Genomic DNA, 15,832 nt, shown 5'->3' on the forward strand with positions numbered 1-15,832 from the left:
AGGCATGGGTGAGTTAGTTTCCTAAGACGGCTGTCATGAACTACCACAAACTGGGTTACTTAAGGCGGTAAAAATATATTCTTTCATAGTTGTGGAGGCAGAAGTCTGAAATCAAGGGGTCAGCAGGGCCATGCTCCCCTCAGAGGCTCTAGAGAGGAGTCCTTCCCACCTCTCCCCAGTCCTGGTGATGGCCACCAGTCCCTGGTTTGCAGATACAACCTCCTGTTTCTGCTTCCATCTTTCCAGAGCCATCCTCCGTCTGTGCCTGTCTGTCCAAGACCCCTTCTCCTTTCCCTTATAAATACACAAATCACTGGACTTAGGGTCAACCCTGTTAGAGTACGACCTCAATTTAACTTAATTACATCTGTACAGATGCTATTTCCAAAGAAGGTCCTCGTCACAGGTACAAGGTTAGGACTCGAGAGTATCTTTTAGAAGGACAAAATTCAGTCTGATAAAATGCATAAAACATAAAGTATGCTTTAATGTAAGCAAGGTCAATTTTGATGTAGGGCTAGTAACATCCATTTTGATGCCTCGTAGTTTGGATTAATCATAATAATAAGGTGTATTTGAGATGTAATAATATTAAAACTATTTTAAAAAGCATTCATTTATAAAAATTTATGTTGGCTCTCAAAACATTTATTGATCTATCTCATCTCCATTACCCAGGAAGATGCCTCAAAATCCATGAACTAGGGTTAGGGTTCTGGTCTATTACTTATATGTAATCTTATTCATCAAGTCTACAATTTCTCGGGCTCTTGTGCTGAGCACTTTACAGACATGATTCTAATTTCTCAGTATAACTTTGTGAGAGCTGCAGAATTCTTGTCAGTTTATAGACCAGAGAAGTTAACAGCTTTGTCTAAGACCAAACAACTGGTAAGTGCTGCAGTAGAAACTTGAACCCTCACGCACCTGATTCTATCGCCCCTGCAGGTACCCAAAGTGCTCTTTTCACTTTGAACAAAAATTTTTACCTGTAGGAGCCTCTTACCTGTAGGGCTTTCACTTCCTCCCACCAGCTGTGATGATCTGACCCCAGCAGCGACTCTGTGCTCCTGGGACACTTTCCAGTGATGCAGAAAACATCACTCCAAGATGCTCCTCCAGGAGGGCTTGGATGCCAGCCTCCACCCCTGAGGCCTCTTCCTGTGTACTGAGCAGCCAGAGCGAGGCAGAGGCTGGCCCGGCCCTTCTGGCTGACTTCTACCAGCAAGTATGGCGGTAGAAGGAGAACTGGGGCAGTGGCTCATCGGGATCCCTTTTCAGGGTCCTGGATATTAGGAAGACACACTGCTGAAGGCTGTGGCTGCCTGCCTCTGTCCAGGGTCCCAAGGCCAGTCCTGTGGACCTGGAGAGAAGGCGACTTCCTGCTCCTGGGATGGCAGCCATGGTGGTTCTCCTGCACTCAAAGTCCCAGAGGCAGCCTCAGACTGTAGCTCCCTTGATGGATGGTTTTGAGTTATTTGGGGAGTTGTTCTTGAAGAGTGAGCCTAGAACCCATTCCTCCAGCCCTTCCAGAAGTTCTTTAAGTATCCAATGGCCTAAGATAATCTAGTAACCTTAAATGGCTTCCTGGTCTGGATTCAGTGTCATGCATGGAAACTCCTTAATACATAAATCAATAGGACTATTTTTTTAAGAAAACTGAATAGAAAAAAATTAAAACACATCAGAGGTCTATTTATGAATCTCCTTGTGTACCTCCTTTATCCCCTCTCTTAACCATAAAACCAAGAATAAAAAGAGATAAATGTTCTTATCTGCTTATGTGAAATGTGCCGAACTTTTTCCTGCAAACGCACCACTGTAAAAGCCATGCCAGAAAGGCATGAACTTGAGAGACAGAAAATGGAATATTTATGTCAAATTTCTCTCCGTTTTACTGACTGGCTTTCTTTTGGGCGGCATCCTTCATTTATTAATTATTTGTGTAGAGCTTCCTTTATGACAAACACCACAGTGTTATACTGCGCACAGAGTAAGGTCTTTCTCCTGCAAAATAAAAGATATCTTCTGTAACAGATTGAATTCCCACTGGATGTAATCTTTGGGTTCATGAATGAAATCTTGACAACCAGAAACTCTTTGGGACCATGACTCTAGGCTCACTTTATGAATTGATCCCAACAGTGATCCCTTCTGTGGATCTGGATCGGCTACGAAATATTGCTTTCTCAGGCAGCTTACTCACTGTGATGAGAAGAAAAAAGAATGGCCAAGAGCCAAAGGTCATGCCCTCAGGAAGGACTACCTCCTTGGTCATTTTGAAAATGGATTTTTGCTGGATGCTCAGCGCGCTGGCCCACTCAGCAGGCTGCATACCAATCCAAACCCCACCTGTCCCCAGAGGCCAGCTGTATCACTGCGGGAGGCAAAGGCCAAACACAAAAGGGAAAGAAGATTCTCCCAAATTAAAAACCTTCTAGAACATTAAGCACAGCCAGTGGTTCCCAGGTCCCTCAGAGGCCCAGGCATTGGGTGATTCCATCAAAGAAAGTTTACTTGTCCCTGTCCTCCGTTAGGAATAGGCTTGAATCAAGAAGTTTCTGGATTCCATAGCTTAGCTACTGGGAACTGAGCTTCTATAAACCCTGATGTGGCTGCATCACTGTAGTAGGCCGATTTTAAATCCCTTGTATACAGACATAGACCACGGAGTGGAAAAGCTGGATCAAAAGGTGGTTCCATTCCTAGTCACTTAAGGAATCTCCATACTGCTTTCCAGAAAAATAAATTAAATTAAATTAACTGGAGCATCCTTCTTGGATTGGGACCAGGTGGGCCTGGAGGCCCAAGTAAAGTCTAAGAAAACTCACGACCCAACCTTTTTCCTTTGTGGTGTAGATCATTCAGGGAATGTAATTCCAGACTGGCTCTCCCTTTTCTGAGAACCCTACGTACCTATCCTTAACCGCATCTGTGGGCTCACTCTTCCGAAAAGACACAAAATTGTTTTAGAAATAAAGGGTCTGATGACCTATTTCCAGTGACTAAGAAAAAACATAAAAGCCTCAAATCCCTCAAACATAACACCTCCCCCCGCCCCTTCACACACATGCTGCAATTTTGCAAAACTGTGATTCATTAGACGTTGGATTCTGTTGATTTGCTGAACAAAGGCTGCTCCCAGCTTCCTCATGTGACGGCTGTAATTACCAACATTATCCAAGTCTGCACATGCATCTTCCTTCCACTTGCTGCAAGACTGGAGCAAACAGAGAAATGACAGGCCCAGAGCTGGAACGAACACACGCCCCACGCGCTGCTTTCCTGTGCTCTCTGGCTGCCACCTAAAGCCGAGTTGCAGACCCTCACCTCCCCCGTTCCCATTCACAGGGTTCACCATTATCAACTTCGTGGCAGGTACCGGTAGGGAGGAGACTGAGACAGATGGAGGCTTTTAAAGAAAGGCTGGTGTTCTTGCCTGGATTAAGATGAAGACCAGGCCACGTGCTAAAGGGCGTGCTCCCTGACCCCCTGTCCAATCTGGAGCCTTTTCTCTGCTACTCATGAGCATTTGTCAGCCTCTGGCATCTGAGGACTCACAGGAAAAAGAAAGGGACACTGCCCTTGTTCAGATCTGCACTGCCCTGCCTCTGCCTCTCCGTTAAAACCCTCATCTGCTCACAGATAACTTCACACTTCCCTGAGAGCCATCCTCACAGAGGCTTCACAAGAGACTAACACGCCCGTCAGGCTGTGCAGGACCCTGATGGGCTTAATGACCACCGGCCAGCACGGGAGCAGGCTGAAGGCAGGCGGAGAAGCAGCACCAACAGATGCCCCATGAAGGATGGCCCTGAGGCCGCCGGGGGAAATGGTATTGGCTTTGCAACAGGAAGGCTCCTGGACGAGAAGAGGCTTCTGCAGGATCAGTGGAGACTCCACGCTCCCAGGTTGTAACTCCCGGAATGCAGCTATCAGGTGAGTGTTCTGCAACACCCTGATACAGTGACAGCTTCTGCACCACCACGCCTACTTCCTGGATGGATCAGAGGTGGCAGGCTGGTCTGGGAGCCCAGCGTGGGATCCACTGCCTCCTGTCTTAAAACACCAGGAGCCTTTCTGATCCTCGCCCTGCACTCCCACAGTTCCGCACACCAGGGGGCACAGCGTAACTTCCCCTGACACTTAGCCAGGTCTAGAGTGCTGCTTAAAGACTGGGTGCTGCGTCCTAGTGTACAAGTCATTCTAACTCACAACAGTTGTGACAGGTGGGAATTATTATCATCATATTTATACACACAAAGGTTTTGTGACTTACGTACTGTCACTCAGCAAATACATGGCAGAGGAGTATGACCACAAAGCTCCCTAGAGCACAAGACTCTTAGATTTGGTAGAAGTTTCAAATCATTCTTCATGGCTGAGTTGAACTCCACATGTATATGTACCACATTTCCTTTATCCATTCATTTACTGACCGGCATCTCGTCTGGTTCCATAACTTGGCTCCTGTGAATTGCGCTGCTATAAGCACCGATGTGACTGTGTTGCTGGCTTTTTTTTCTTTAGGATAAATACCAAGGACTAGGATAGCTGGGTCATATGGTGGTCCCACTCCTAGTCTTTTGAAGATCCCCATACTGCTTTCCACACTGCCGTACTAATTTGCAGTCCCACCAACAATATGAGGGCATCTTTACCAGCCACCGATGGCCACTGCATCAACTAGCTGCTTTTAGGAAGCTTTCAACCTGAGCCAAGAGGAAATGTGAGGCTCAGTGGAGACTTCCTTAAAATAAGACTCGTACCCCCCATTAATGATAACATCACTGTGCTCTAGGAAACCCGAACCCACAAATGCAGACGGTGACCACTGAGTCAAGGGCCCACAGACCTCCTAGGAGGGGAGTGGAGTGGACCAGGGTGGAGTCCCACCTTCCACAGCTGCTCCAGCCAGTGAGTGAGCTGTCAGGAGGCTGAGGCAGTTGGGTTCTGGGTCCCTGGGGGCATGGGACTCCTCTGATCACTGGTTTTGACGCAGAGACTCTCCAGTGGCCTTGACAAACCTTCGTTCAACTGCATGGCAGTCCACCTTCACAGTCTCTTCTCTGGGATCAGACTTGCACAGTGAGCAGAAACTCTCACAGCCGGCTCTGATACTGCTTCCATCTCCTCTCACCCTGTCCCCTAACGGAATCTTGGCATGTTTAATCCTGTTTAGTCATCTGCCCCCCCCCCACAAGACCTGGACGTTGATACCCCACAGAGCCATCTGCTCCTCTATAGACACACTAAGAATTGCAATATTTACATCTTAGATGCATGAGCACATTTAATGTACCAGATAGACTCAAGTCCCAAACCTGAGAGATATCTTTTCAGATAAAACTGTTCTCACCACCTTAAGAGCTTAGGAGCTCTAGATGTCTTTAAAAAAGGGCACAGGGCACTTAAGGAACGTCTGAGAGAAGAATATTTAATTCCTAAAGCAAGATATTCCACTGAAATAAAAAAAAAACAGGAGTCAGAAATGCTCAGACCCAGAGATTTAGCACCTATTTCCTTCTCCATGCTCAGAGAAGGAAAACATAATATTTGCTTTTGCTCCAGAGATTTTTTTTTTTAAAAAAACTATGGTGGATAATAGGAAGGTTGAGTTCATTATGGCTTCCAAATCTCAAGAGACCCAGAGCACCAAAGATTTCCGCCTGTGCCTCCTCTGACTCCCCCGCTCGCTGTCTTTAGGCCATTATGCCTCATATAATGCATTCTAATGGTTTAAAATGACAGCGTTTTGTTTACGAAATGGCTCCATTCCTCAGGAAACCCAAGAGCGGGTGTGCGATAACAAGGCTATTGAGAGAAGATGGAATGCACGGGGAGACAGGAGCTGGTCCCACCTTCCTGCCCTGTCACCCATGTGAGGGTCAAATCTGCACATTTATCAACTCAGAAGCCAGGCCAGGGGACAGAGCCTAGGGAGTACACGAGAGGATGAAGCAGTCACCCCAGTGAAGGTGGAAGGGAGTCCAGGTTCAGCACCTGGGGCCTCACGTGCTGTGACCGTGTGGATGTGCTCTCTCTGCTGGATCTGAAGGTGCCTATCCTTCTTGAACTAGAGCAATAGTGGGGCTCAGTAGCCTCCCTACTGCGTTTAGTGACAAAGAGAGAAAACAGCCAGCACAACTGTGCACTGCAGAAAGGGCACATTGATGACGGTGATCACGTGTGATGATGTCATCATGGCCGTCTTGTTTGTGTAAGTAACTGTATCAGGGTCTCACACGGTGCATTTCTGGTACACATGTTAAAGCATATATGTATATATATGTGTGTGTGTGTGTGTGTATTATATGTCATATATGATATATATTTATATTGTGTATAAATTAAAAATACAGAATTCTGCAGAATGTACCACATCATTAAGTGACTCATGACTGTATTGCCTAAAATTCATAAAAGTTCTCCTTTCTGTAAGAATTCATAGGTTTAAAATAAACTAAATACTACTCCTAAGTTACCAAATGTCATGTTCTTAGCTGACCCACTTTTATGAGCAAGAGGAAGACTTTCCTGCCAGAGAGGCCCAAGAGTTTGGGGGAAATAATGGGCCCTGAGATGGGGTAAATTTAAGGCATATTTATTTTTCTGTTACTTTAACAAATTGTTCAAATGACCCAAATGGCCTTGGGTTTCAGCCCCATCCCCAATGAAGGACTCCAGGCAGTGACTATGCTTTTAACACCGATGATTTTCAGCACCCTGACAGGAGGCAGGCAGAATCAATGAAAGAATGGGTGCCTGGGTGTAGGTTCTGCAAGGGTTAAAACAGTGGATCCTTTTATTTTATGTCTGACTAAGAGTTTTAAATGTATGTACATACTTATTTTTCAAACTCCTTAATGGACATATTCAGCCTTAAAAAGGAAAGACATTCTGACACACACACATCAACGTGGATGAATCTTGAAGACACCATAGCAAAGTGAAATAAGTCAGTCGCAAAAAGATAAATATGCTATGATGCCCCTTCTAAGCAGTATTCACGGTAGGCAAATAGAAACTAGAATTGTGGTTGCCAAGGGCTGGCTACTTAATGGATATAGACTTTCAGTTTTGCACAATGAAAAAGTTCTGGAGATTCGTTGTGCAATGATATGAATACATTTAATGCTTCGGAACTGTACACGTAAAATGGCTGAGATGGTAAATTTTATGTTACATATATTTTACCAATATTTTTTGAAAAAATTCTTACTGGGTTAAAGAGTTCCTGGGAGACTACATCCTTCTTCAGAGTCTTAGCAATGTCACAAACATAATTGAATCACACCTGAAATTCACACAGCCCAGGGATTGTATTTGCTCATATTCCGTAGGAGAAAAATCTTAGCAAGAACTCAACTCGACCTTTGGTTCTAAGTAAGATAAAAGATTTCTGAGGGAGAGGGAAAATCAGCAATCTGCCAGCCAGCATGCTCCAATGCAATTCTTCCTGGGAATTTCTGGTTTCTTTTTCAGCTAGCCATCTACCATACACAAGTCTCTACCTCATAACCTTGAGAGACAAAAGGATTTCTTCATCTTATCTCTTAATCAAACATTCTGATGGACTGGTAGTGTCCATATTTACTACACATGATACATGTTTCCTGCCAAAAAGGATTAGTAATTCTGACATCATGAATAAAGGACCACGTTGGGGATTTATCTGGAATTTGGCAAATCTCTACATAAAGGGAATGACATTAATTCTAGGGATTATTCCAGGCTTAATGTCTAAAACCACTAAGCTCTTAATTAGAGGAAATGGGTTGCTTTCACACACGTAACATACCATGGTTGTACTGTGATCATCTGGTATAATGTGGTTTACACATGATTTATACCATCCTGATGCAGATTGTGTATGTATTATCATCTGGTGTATATGTTGGTCTCCCACCAACCCTGGGGACTTCTCTCTTAAACCAACAAGATCAGTAAACTTCTTCATGGTAAATATCAAAGTTGCAAAGAAAACAATGGTCTCAGAGGGAGAAAATAATAAAATAATATCAAATATTTTTTTCAGAGAAGAGGAAAGTATGAAAAAAATAGTGAGCTCTTATTTTTTGCTTATTTTAATGAATTATGTACAAAAGCATGACTGCTTCTAACAAGTCAAGAATAATGGAGCTCTGTAAAGACAACAAACCATCTTCTTCTCCATTCTAATCCAATCAACCTGACATGACCAATATTGACAGTTTTTAAACAACTTTATGTTTATGAATATGCATAAGTAAGTATACACAAAGTCCTATATGATATATAGAATAAAGGTGTATGGGATGTGGGATTTTTGTTTTAGCAAAACAACTTAACCTCTACCTAGCAGCTTTAGTTCATTAAATAAAAATATTATGGATTTCCTTCCACTTTAGTACCTCTGGATGTAATGCATTTTTAAATTTTTTCCTTTTTAGAATTTTATTTATTTATTTTGTTGATGCATTGTAAGTATACAAAATGGTGGGATTCGTTGTGATATATGTATATGCACATATCATAATAGCTGCATAGTGGTCAATAGTAAGAAAGAACCATAGTTCATTCAACCACTTAGATTTCTTACAAGTTAATCTTTTTTCTGTTACAAACAACTTTGGAATAACATCTTGTATGTATCCTTACTTACTGGTGGTTTGGTTTCTGTGAACTCCATTCCGCCACTGTGGAATTGATAGGTCAAAGAGTATGGATATATTAAATTTTAATAGACATCACTGGATAACTTTCCTAAAAGACTGTGGCAGTTTAAACCTCTTTCAGCTCAGAATGGAATGTCCATTTCCCACCACCCTTGCTGGTACGGGATGCTATAAATCTTCTAAACGTTTGCCAATCTGGTAGGCAGAAATTAAAATCTCTATCATTGGATCGCCATTTACCATCCATCAAAAGATGAGTATCTTTTGATATTTTATTGACTGTTTATAATTTTTTTCTGTAAATTGCCTGTCTATGCTTTAGTTAACCTTCTATCAGGCTCTTCATCTTTCCCATATCAATGCGTAGCACTCAGTGTATTGGAGATCAACCCTTTGTCTGTCTTACATATGACAAATAGCTTTCCCCAAACTGTGGTCTTTAAAAAAAACTCTCTATATAATTTTGGGCATCCATATAGAAATCTTTATTTTTATGTAGCCAAACCTGTAATTTTTTTATGGCTTCCAGATTTCTCTTTCTGAGTGATCTTTAGAAATACTTCAAAAAGCTTCCTTTAAATAAATCCTTTTGAGGTACTAATTAGGGTTATATCAAGCTTGCAGATTCAAAAGAAATGACCCTTTCATAACAATGAGCACCTCCATGCCCCCCCCCCGCAGTGGTATGATTCTAACTATGCAGGCTTTCTTTTATGTCCTTCAGCTCTTTCTAGAACTTTCCTTCTCTTAGGATTCAGACCTATCTCATTGGGTTTATTCCTGGGCCTTTGGGATCTGTGTTGCCATGATAAATACATCATTTTCCTCTCTGGTTTCTGGTACAGGAGGCTGTGTTTGGAGTCAGAACAGCCCAGAGGCAGAGGTCAGGGACTCTGGACTCAGATTCCCTGGACTGAAAGGCCAGTGGGCACTTAGATGAGCACTTCGTCACCTGTAAAGTGCGATGACAGGAGCCTGTGTGAGTTGATGAGAGGATCAAAGAAGACAGAGTAATGAGACTTCAGCTCAGACTCTGGCTCAGCTGTGAAATGACAACAAGACAAGGCATGGCCCACAGGAAAAGGAAACCTTTATACGGATGCCTTAATTCTCTGATTGGTTCTCTTGTCTCTTTTGTAGTTGAAAACACACAATCTACAAATAGCAACGAGTCACCTTTTTCTTTCCCATGTCTACCTATTTACTTCAGTTGGATCATTACACTGGACCTCCACTGCACAGTGAACTGGAAAGGACCTACGGTTTGGGAAAGTGGCCCCCAAAGGTCCACATGAAAACATGGGTTGGAAAGTTTTAAGGAACCTTGGGAAGGTGGGGCCTAGTGGGAAGTCTGTCGGTCATGGGGGCACACCCTTGAAAAGTATTGTGGGTCTCCCTCTGTCCTCTCTGCTTCCTGATTCAAAATATAACCAACTGCCTGACCTGACACATTCTCCTGCCAGGATGTGCCACCTGCACCAGCATCAAACCAAGGGACCACACAATTTTGCACTTGAACCTTCAAAACTATGAGCTAAGTGAACCTTTTCTCTTTACAAGTGCGTTGGGTATTTTGTTGTAGTAACACAAGGCTGACTTATACAAGAGATGAGAGTCAGATTCCATATTTTGGTCCTGACTCTAAATATGTGTGTTTCTACTAGAAACAACTTATTGGCATAAAGTTATTTATAATATTCTCTTAATATCTTTATTTCTGTTCTATCTGTAGCTACATCCCCATTTTCATTTATATCATGAAACCTTTTTATTGGCAAAGGTTTTTATATTCTATTTGTCTCTTTGACTTTGATGACTTTTTTATTTTACTTTCTGAGCTTACCTTTATTATTTTCTTCTTTCTACTTAGGGTTTGTTCTTTTCTAACTCTTCTGTTGGATCCTCAGCTCACTAAATCTTTATCTTATTTTCTTTTGTAATGATTGTCTTATTTATCGCCTTATTACCCCTCTGTGAACTGATAACCATACACAGACACTTAAAATCATAGATTCTAAGTTCTTATGATTATTTCTATCTTCTATATCCTTCTATTTCAATTTTTATTATTTAGTTCTTAGTTTCAGTTCTTAGTAAGGAGATTGAGTTAGCCATTTATTTGCCAATTTCCTTGTGCACCATCTATTCTTTAGTTTATTTTTATTGAGATGCAATTCACATATACACCATAAAATTCAACTACTGAAGTACCAGTCAGTGGTTCACAGTGAATCCACAGGATTATGCAGCCATTACTACAACCAGTTTTAGAACATTTCACCGTCCCTATACTATGACCAGACCTCCCCTATGTTCCCCAAACCTCTCAGCCCTAAGAAGCCACTAATCTGCTTTCTGCATCTAGGTCCTGCTGTTCCATAAGGTGTACATACAGGGAATCACATAATGTGTGCTTTGGTAGTTGGCTTTCTTTGCTTTTTCATATTGTTCTCACAGTTCATTCATGTTGTAGAATACATCAGTTCCTCATTCCTTTTGACTCTCAATTAACATTTTATCATATGGATATGTCATATTTTATGCATCCATTCATCAGTTGGTGGGCATCTTGATTGTTTCCATGTTTGGAGTATACATTAGATGTTCCTATGGAGACTTAGGCACAAGTTTTTGGGTGAACATTTTTTTTTTTTTTTCGTTTTCATGGGTACAGGCCTGGGTCATACAGTCACTCTCGATGTTTCCTTTTTAAAAACTGCTAGACTGTTTCCAATATGTCTGCACCATTTTCATCCCTAACAGCAGTCCATGAGGACCCCAGTTTCTCTTCCTCCTCCCTGATACCGCCATTATCTGCCATCCTAGTGGGTCTGAAGCATTATCTCCTGTTTCTATCTGTTCTTGCTCCACAGGTCTTTCAGAAGTATATGCATTAAAAATCCCTGTGAATGGTGAACTCTTCCCATTCCTGATGCTGTCTAAGGTCTTTATTTGCCAGGGTTCACGATAGAGTTTAGCTGGATGCCTCTTAGCTGGAAGATCTGCTCTGATGTATTCCATTGTCTTTCTGGCTCCCAATATTGCTGCTGAGAAGTCTGTTATGTATTGTTCCTTTCAAGATACCCTGTCTCCGCCCTGACTGATTTTCAGGATTCTTCTCCTTTGGTTTCTACATTTCATCTAAATTCTCAAGTATTGATTTACTTTCACTATTATACTTAGTAAGGATTTGTGCTGTCTGTATTTGAGAAATCATTTTTCCCCAACTCTAGGAGACTGTCAGCCACACATGCCTCTTACATCTTCTGCATTCTCCCTGTTTTCCCCAGAATTACTGCTAGACATGCATTGACTTTATTCATTCTTCACCTCCGTAAATTCTCTACCTTTTTAGATGTATGGTGCATTCTGGATAATTTCCTCATCTATTTTTTTTTTCCAATTTACCAGTTCACCTATGTATAATATATAGTTAACTTATTACTGAAGTTTTTGTATCAATGAAAATATTTTTTTCTAAGAGTTCTATCATATAAAATATGATTGGACTTTTCTCTTTTGTGTCTTATTCCATTTGTAATAGTTTTATTTACTTATTTGTTTAGAGAAGGGGTCTCACCATGTTACCCAGGTTGACCTTAAACTCAGGGCTTCTTGCCTAAGCCTCCTGAGTAGCTGGGACTGTACTCATGCCCCCACCACATCTGTCAGTTTTATTTATCTTAAACATAAACAACTCAGAGTATTTTTTTCTGCTATTTCTATGATCTGTATTCCTTGGGGGTCTAGTTCTACACTGTTTGTTATAGTAAGCACTCACTCTTTTTTCCTCCAATTAATACTGAATAAAGAGTTCTTAAATCACCAAAATAATAACAACAACAACAATAAAAAATGTGGTTATGGTCAGGTAATGCCTCTGGGGTTCCTAGAAAAATAAATATTAGGGAGGACACCTTAGACTTGGGCTGCCATGAATTTCCACAGATAAAGCACAGCATCCTCAACTCTTTACCTCCTACACCCAGCCCTTCCCAAGACCCAAAGGCACACTACAACCAGGACCCTATTTATCTCTCTGCTTTCCCTCTGATCCTTCTCCAAAGCATTGTGCTACTCATAATCAGAGGATCATTTCAAATTCTCCATCACCTCATGGGGCTCTCTTGACAAGGATCTCTAAGCTCCCCACTGCCCTGAACACAAAATTCAGACTCTGTGTTCTACCCTCCTCCGACTCCCACTTGCTTCTTCTCCTGCACGTTCCCCTACTGTTCACAAAGCTCCAGTCATACTGGCCTCCTTTACCTTCCCTGGAGTCCTTAAACAGGAAGGGGACCCCCTTCAGAGAAGCAACAGAGAGACAAGAGAGGACCATTGACCTTTGGATGACATCATGAAGGTACTGGATCAAGTCTTGCCTGAAGTCTGCTTTCTTTCTGGGCTTTGCAACCATTATTTTATTCATTTTCCCTGTTCATCCCTTCCTTTCCAGCAACCAACCTCACACCGAGCCATTTTTTTGTAAGTGGAGGTTTCGATCGATAATGAACTAACTGTATGATAAAGTAGCTAGAATGTGACTGTATCGACATCTCCCAGAGACTTTCAGAGAAATACCACAGTCAAAAGCTGAGTTAAGCTGCCTTTACAGGGACCTTGATTCTATTTCAGGGTCCAGTAAAAGATGAGAAAGAAAAAATACTGGTAACGTATAATTGGAGAATTCAGATTTCCTAATATTTAGAGGGCAATCAAATATAAAATTTCTGCAATTTAATGTGGCAGTGGATCTCTCAGCTTACTGCAGTTTCTGATGGGAAGCTACACAGATTTTCTATACTTTGTCATACCTGGATATCAACTGTTTATTAATTAATACCATTTAATAAACATCGATCACTCACCCTTCAGACTTCTATTCAACATTAGTTCATGTAACTGCTCCAATGACCAAAACCATTGGTAAAACTTTTTTTTTTTCATGACCTACCAAACGTTTGGGAAAACTTAAAATACTTGTCCTAGTCTCTTCATTCAAAATGGCCAAATAGGGTCTTGAGTAGTTCAGGGGAAAAGTAGGTTCCATCCCCTACTTTTTCCATCCCCCACTCCCCAAAAGCCAAATAAACCATGAAAATAGTTGAAGTTTGTTTCACCCAATAATGAAAACCAATAGTTAAATTTCTCTTTCAGTTTACAAGATTGTTTAAACACGTCTTGTTGTGGTTAATCCCAATGAATATGCTGCAATTCTGCAATAAAGACACTATTATGAATATCCTCCTGGTTTATTAGCTGATGGAATGACAGTGAGGAAAGAGGAAATGATAATGGGACAACCCATAAAACAATCATATAGTGCCGTCGTTCATCACACAAGAGCTTAAATACGTCATCTTCTTTGATTTTCTTAAAAAGTTGGGCATCTCCACCAAAGCCCAGACGTGGGGTCCAGAGGCAGGACCTAACCCTGCTCTGGGAGCTCCCTCTGCTGCACCGTGCTTCCTGGACTCAACATCACGGAGGCCTCTTCTCCACATAAGGCTTCAGGATGAAAATACGGACTCCTCGGGAGGCGCTCATACTGCTCTCCTTTTAACATCTATAGCATCTGCCACGGATTCTCTGACTTGTACCTCTCACTTAATCTTAGTGGTCCGGAATTTGGCACTTCGTTATTTTCAGATAACATAACAATTAGCTCCCAAGACAGTGTGGTTTGGAAAGAGTAAGCAGTTCTTAAGATTAAATCACACATTAATAGCAGAACTTCCTATCAGTACTCTTTAATATTGTAGCCTTGGGCAAAGAGTCTATTTTAGTTCCATCTGCCATGTAAGACAGAGCATTTTTCTGGTGAAGCTAAAGCCTGTACCTCATGTTAAACCAAAGCATCTCCTGGGAGATGCAGATCTGCAAGCCTGACCTAAGAGCCTTAGAACAGAGTTTGAGATCCCAAGTGAGATTTATTCGCCAAAAGGGAAAGCAATCGCATAGTCAGTGCCTACTTCTGCAGCTTCCCTTCAAATAGCAAGTCTATGTCCTGCTGTCCCCATCCTCTGACCTTCTCTGTTTTCCCACATCAGTCATCTGATACACTGTATGCTTCTCTCTCTCTCTCTCTCTCTCTCTCTCTCTCTCTCTCTCTCTCTCTCTCACTCTCTCTCTCTCTCTCAGCTCTTTGAGGCCAGGTACTCTATTTTATTTACTGCTCCATCCTCTGCCCCTAGAATGGTGATCAGAGCATGGCCACTGGGGGCGCTGAAGCTCATGGCACCGGGGAAACTGGAGCTCTTTGGAAAGGACACAGACCTACAAATATAAAAGTTAGATATGGGCCATATCTATGTCAAAATCCTAGTGGGGATACTGTACTATAGTTTTGCACTATGCTACTGTTGGGGAAAAAGAGATCCAGGGTACACAGAATTATAACTATATACAACTCAACAATTATTTCAAAAAAAGTTTAATTAAAAATTGATATATAAGCCAGTGCAGTGGTGCACACCTATAATCCCAGTGGCTTGGGAGGCTGAGGCAGGAGGATTGAGAGTTCAAAGCCAGCCTCAGCAAGAGCAATATGCTAAGCAACTCAGTGAGATCTTGTCTTTAAATAAATACAAAAATGGCTGGGGATGTGACTCAGGGATGGAGTGCCCCTGAATTCAATCCCCAGCATCCCAAGTAGATACATAAAATTTAAATATGCAAGAGAATATTTATTTAGAATTAGAAAAGACACTATGACAAAATAAATAATAAAAAAATGGCAAATGCCCCAAAAATCACAACATCTAGAAAAATATTTCTATTAACTAATTCTCTGGCTAGATTCTAAAGCTTTTTCCTACATTTTTGTCTGCATATACTTTGATCACTTTCTCTTATAATAATGACTTTGAAATATTTACTAGAGAAAGATGAGAAAAGTATCAATCCTTTCTCTAGCACTATCTACTAAATTTAGTTTAGGAAAGATTCTTTCAACTTAATAACTCAGTATGGATCATGTCATGTAAACATTTAAGGCTGTTGTAAAAGCTGTTAAAATATCTATTTCCTTATGTGAACTATAAGAATACAGGCATTACAGTGACCAACCTTAAATACACTTTGAATTAAACACTCTCACTAACCAGTGTGTCATTAATATCTTCATTATTATAGGCTCTATGTTGTTTTTATGTCAAATGAGCAAGAAAAGAGTA

This window comes from Ictidomys tridecemlineatus, chromosome 6 (genome assembly GCF_052094955.1).
Source record: "Ictidomys tridecemlineatus isolate mIctTri1 chromosome 6, mIctTri1.hap1, whole genome shotgun sequence".
Lineage (NCBI taxonomy): Eukaryota > Metazoa > Chordata > Mammalia > Rodentia > Sciuridae > Ictidomys > Ictidomys tridecemlineatus.